At 33.8% G+C, this 6,000-nt stretch overlaps 1 long non-coding RNA gene across 1 annotated transcript; it reads left to right on the top strand.

The window, feature by feature from the left end:
- Positions 1 to 3,799: 3,799 nt before the first annotated feature.
- Positions 3,800 to 4,771, top strand: LOC124457561. Its single transcript, XR_006952657.1, has 2 exons — positions 3,800 to 4,066; positions 4,287 to 4,771. It is a non-coding gene; the product is annotated as an uncharacterized LOC124457561 (long non-coding RNA).
- The last annotated feature ends 1,229 nt before the right edge of the window (positions 4,772 to 6,000 follow it).

The raw sequence follows: 6,000 nt of genomic DNA on the forward strand, positions 1-6,000 counted from the left end.
TAAAAACTTAAAAACGTACCTCACCAAAATGTGGGGATTTAGGATTTTTCGAAGATGAGTCATGGAACGCCGGAGGCGTTTCGCACCTGGGAGGGTATCCGAGGCAATCTCTCCTGATTTTCGAAGTCTTAGTTTTAGAGCAATACAAACTTTTTTGCGGGCATATTTTTGCGTAAACAGAACACATTTTGCTTATGGTTTTTTCAAAAATAAACGGAAGTGAACAATACTTGAATGTTTTGCCAAATATTTAGGCTCATTATCATGCAAAATATAAGCCTCATTAGCATGCTTAGGAACGTAAAATTTACTTTACAATAATGCTAATCTAAAAAAGATATAGTCTTTGAAAATTTCTACTAAGTTGTCCGCACAAACCATCCCCCAGACACCCCCATTGTCACCTCTATATAACGAGTTAAGTTAGAAATGAGGTACTACATGGGACAGTTCATAGATGTAGAAAAGCTCAGACTTCAAACCATTCAAGTTTGTGTAACCCTTTACCCATCTCCACTTACAGAGACAGAAAATTTACCTTTCGAGAAAAAACTTAAAATATTTTTCTGTCAAAGGGTAGACAAAGATTATCAGAGTGAAAATTTGCAATTAAGAACAGCTTGATGTTGTTGATGTTTATTAGGCATTTCACTAGAATATTATCTTCTTTAAGTTTAGGCAAGTTGTGCTATGTAGCAATTACCAGTAGCATTGTATTTTGCCAATACAAACAGAATGAAATGGTGTAACCAACATGCTTTTAATCATATAATTACATGATTAATAAAATTGGTTCATGTGTCATGCTTACTGGCCATGATAAATATCTTTTCATATAATCAAAACTAGTTTAAATGTAAATCTGAAATAGTTTAGTTAAGACATTATAATATATGATCATTAGAAAAATTACCTAGTGATCATGAAAAATACTTTACTGTTTTGCCAAATTTCAAGATTTATCTGAATACCTAGGAACACATTTTTACTTCATAGAAAATGCTTTTCATACATCAATAGCCCTTAGGAGTTTCTGGCAAACAATTTGATATAAGCCGTAGGTAAACAAACCTTGACAACTCTACATGAGGTGTTCAGTTACTAAAGGGGACAATATGTGACATGGGGCAACATTTCATGTATGTGAATTACTCGGGTTTAATACCATTCTACTCAAATTGTCAAAATAAAAAGCTTCATGGTGTTAAGAATATTTAGGTAATGAATGAAAACATCCATTGATTGATTTGGATATATTTATTATAGTTAACAACAACAGCAAAAGGCAGTACGAACAGAACAGAGTAAAGCAACATCACATGACAATAGTTGATCATTATAGTATGACTTATATGAAGTTCTTCAACACTCCCACTTAATGATCATACTATAAAAAGTTTTTAACTAATCCAATTAATGACTCCCAACATATCTCGAAAGTTCTCAAAAGTTTTTCTTGGTAGAGCTTTTGTCATAATATCTGCCAACATATTATCTGTCGAACAGTATACCACAGACATCACATCACGATTGACTTGTTCACGGACAAAATGAAAAGCTATGTCCACATGTTTGGTTCGATTATGGAATTTAGGATTTTTTGTAAGTTCTATTGCTCCCTGATTGTCTTCGAAAACTATAGATGGTTCATCTTGCTGTGTTCCAATGTTTGAAAGCAATCTTCTCAACCAAACAATTTCTTGGCTTGCTAAACTTAAGGCTATGTACTCGGCTTCAGTGGTTGATCTGGATACTGAGGTCTGTCTCTTACTTCTCCAACTGACAGTATTATTTTGGATTTGAAACACATATCCGGAAGCTGATCGTCTGGTCTCAATATCACCTCCCCAGTCTGCATCAGAATATCCGGATAACACAGGATCTGAACTAGTAGCCGTGAATAACAAACCATAATCCAACGTTCCTTTAAATACCGGAGGATTCTCTTTACACCTTGCCAATGTACTACGCTCGGTCGAGACATAAACTTCGACAAAATTCCGACTGCCGATGAAATATCGGGACGAGTAGCAGTAGCTGCATAGGTCAGACAACCAATTGCCATTTGATATCTTTGAGTCTCCACTGGTGTCTCATCTTTTGACAATGACTCAAATTTCATTCCAGTCTCCATCGGTGTTGTGACAGGTTTGCATTGGTCCATCCCAAATCTCTTAAGTATCCCTTCCAGATATTTTGGCTGACTAATGGATAGTGTTCTTGTCTTGCGGTTTCGTTCAATCACCATTCCAAGAACATATTTCACTTCTCCTAAGTCGTCCACTTTAAATCTTTCAGCAATCATATCTTTTCCTTTTTAGCATCTCTGAATTATTTGAAAACCATAGCATGTCGTCAACATAAATAGCCATTATCACGAAGTTAATCTTTTCCTTTTTTTGTTTTACTGACTTAACATAGACGCATGGATCTGCAGTTGATTTCTTGTATCCGTTTGATGTAAGATAGGTGTCAATAGAGGTATTCCAGCACCTAGCTGCCTGCTTGAGGCCATAAATACTTTTCCTAAGCTTACATACGAACTCAGGTCTATCTTTGTCAACGTAACCGCTAGGTTGTTTCATGTATATTTCATCTTGCAATTCTCCTTGCAAGAACGCTGTATGGACATCCATTTGATGAATCTCCCAATTATAGATATTAGCGACAGTCAACAGTGATCTTATAGTTGTGTTACGAACTACAGGTGAGAATACTTCTTGGTAGTCTATCCCTTCGGATTGAGAATATCCCTGAGCAACCAAACGAGCTTTAAATCTGTTGACAGTTCCATCAGAATTGTGCTTCACCTTGAACACCCAACGACTTCCCACAATATTCTTGTTGTTTGGTGGAGGAACGAGTTCCCATGTTTCATTATTGATTAAAGAGTCATACTCAGAATCAGTTGCCTTTTTCCACTGATTTGCATGTTCTCCAACCAGGATAATATTCATTTTTTCAGTTAATTTTTTTTTTGAAGACATGAATAAGAGCGAGTATGGGTGTATTTTTAATGTTGAATCAAGTATTTCTGTCTTAAGGGCCCATTTTATTTGACGATTGTGTCGAAGCTCAAGAAAATTCTTGTCCAAGGTAAATATATTAGAATATAGCAAATTTAATTATATCATTCAGTATTGCGCTGATATTTACGTAGACATCACCTTTATCTTTTATATTGTGATTTATATTATGTATTATCCTACTTTAGATGGTTTGTTTAGTTGAAATATTACTCTCAAAATTACTTTGCTAGCGATGAAAAGAAATACTACATCAAATCACGAAACGATTTGGGTTATGCTGAAACGGAATGTCATAGAGGTGGTAGCCCAAAACTTGGGTGTACTGGTATCGGATGGACATTTCTTGGAAACATAAGTGGAAGCTCTTCATCAGTAAGTCATGATACTCTTTTATACATTACGTTTTTTATTTTAAGTATAGTCCTCTACTTGAGCATGACTTTCATTATGTTTAAACAGACTTTTCTCTTTGACATATGTTATAAATACATATTCCTTAAATTATTGCAACTTTGAACTGTAGTTTAAATTTCTTGACTGACAAATAGCTTTTTTTTAATATTGTGTTGTCTTTCATCTTAAATATAATAAACTAATGAAATAATCTTCTTTGGCAGCAAAATTTTAATGCTCTACACCAAGTATTAAGAGGATTAAGATGCTAAAACATGTGAATACAGTTGTATCCCTTGATTTATAGGGCTCAACAAACTACGAGTCGAAAATTTGGCAATCAAAAGAAGACGAACAATCAAACTTTAATTCTCAGTTTTGGAGTGCCAATGTCTCTACTATTTGCTTGCAGACATACTATGGCCATATGCAAATTTCAGTCTCAGCACTTTCCACTCGTAGTTTATTTTTTGGTAAAAAACTCTTGAACATTTCTTCATCATATTTTTTAAATTCTTTCACCAAACTGTGGATGCACACACAACAGCCAAATTTTGTTTATGGATGTTACGAAGCTGGATTCAACGTTGGAGATTTAAATTTCATTCAGGCTCGTTTTGGTATTGTTTCCGTGAACAGACCAGGTATTCATTTATCTTAAATGTTGCAAAAGATTGTTTTACAAGCAACATCTACATGCCAATGTTTTAAAATGAATTTTGTTTTTCAATTTTGCGTCTCCTTGAGTTTAAAATGCTCAACAAAATATTTTGCAGGATTGATCGCAAGATTGATAAACATGATTTTTGAAATATCAGTCTCCACTATTCGAATAACTGAAAATTTCCGTTTTGTCTGTTTTAGGATGCAATTATACTATTCCTCAAGCCATTGGTGTAGGAATAAAAATACCTGGGAGGAAGAATATCAGTGTCAATGGTGTGGTTAGCAATGTAATGTCACTTAATTTTTCCTCTTACCTAGACTTTAGCTTTTATGTTCGTTCGCGTACTCCAGTAATTTAACTTTTAATTCTTTTACTTTTTATTCTGCTAATATGCAATCAATTTTATAATATTCTAAGATTGCTAAACTGGTCATTTATATATGTTAAATTTCTTCGATCATTAAATTTACAAGCACAACACAACCCGTTGATTGCAAAAAAAAGTTTTGAAACATCTTTTACAACGGAGGGCACTAAAGTAAAAAAAGCACTGAAATTAAGTGTATCACTTTTATATCAATGGTTAATGAATACTGTTTGATTTAATTTGAAAATATAGTAGATTGTTCGAACTACAATTAAAAGTAAACGGTTATCTTACAATAAACGCAGACATCACCAATAATGTTGCATTTTTTATGACATGCGAGAGTATAATAGTTAATATAACGTCAGATTATCAATATAGCTTTGTCATGCTGACTTATAGTAATTACACAATAACATTCTAATTTTAGTTACATTGTTTCCTAGATTGTACATAGCAACTACGTCATTTTTTAAAAAAGGTCATTACGTCATATTTTATATCGCCCTAATTGACTAATACTAAATAAGTTTACGCATTGGCAAAGTCGTATTGCGAATAGCGTTAGGAACATGTTGTTTAATTTTATCATCGCATCGCACTCGCAGTTAAATTTATAAATAACAGAACTTGTAGAGAAAGCAGGAAGGACATCTTTGTATCGGTGGCAGTATTGTCCATTTTGAAAATATGCATATTAACTTGGCCGTGTGAAAACATCATTTAACGCACGTTCAAAATTATTTTCGGAAATCGGGTTTACCCAAGGTAGCTTTAAATAAACTGGATATTTTTGTGGTCAGATGAGGTTGTTACTGTTCTCAAAGATACAAAAGAGTTTTAACGAGCAGTCTACCTGAAGAGCCATCAAATAAGAAAATACTTTTTATTTCATTTAGATCACTATCCAAGTCTTTGTTTGGTGATAATCTTCGCGTTAGATTAACTAAACATTTGACTTTTTGCAATTTCTTTTTGTTTGGGACTTAACAAATCAAATCTAGTATAAAGACAAGTAAAAGAGGTTTGTGATAAATGCTTTCAAAGAACTGCTTATCTTCCTTTTGAATAAATATGTCTAAAGACGATAGCTTTTTATTTTTTTCATACTCACAAGTAAACTTGAGGGAAGGATGAAGTGTTTTAAGTGATCTTAAAAACTGGAAAATGTATCATCAACAAAACGTTTGAATCATTGAGGTACTTTATTCGAGCATGAATCATTGAAGAACTTTGTCTGATAATAACACAAAAATATATTTCCAAGTACCGAACCGAGCAGAGAACCCATCGACACACCATCAATTTGTTTGAATTATATCTCCAAAACTGAATTCACGTAGGTAGGACATTCCAACGGTTGGGTCAAAGAATTAAACAACATGCTCCTAACACTATTTGCAATAATACTTTGCCAATGCGTTAACGACCAGTATAGGAAGTGAGGACACCATCACGAAATATAATGTGACTCAGCAATTGGCGCACACCTTCTTTCAAACAAATCCTGTGCTTATGCATACACAGATGCCGAATTTCATATC

The sequence above is a fragment of the Xenia sp. Carnegie-2017 genome, unplaced genomic scaffold (assembly GCF_021976095.1).
Source record: "Xenia sp. Carnegie-2017 unplaced genomic scaffold, XeniaSp_v1 HiC_scaffold_6, whole genome shotgun sequence".
Taxonomy (NCBI): Eukaryota; Metazoa; Cnidaria; class Anthozoa; order Malacalcyonacea; family Xeniidae; genus Xenia; species Xenia sp. Carnegie-2017.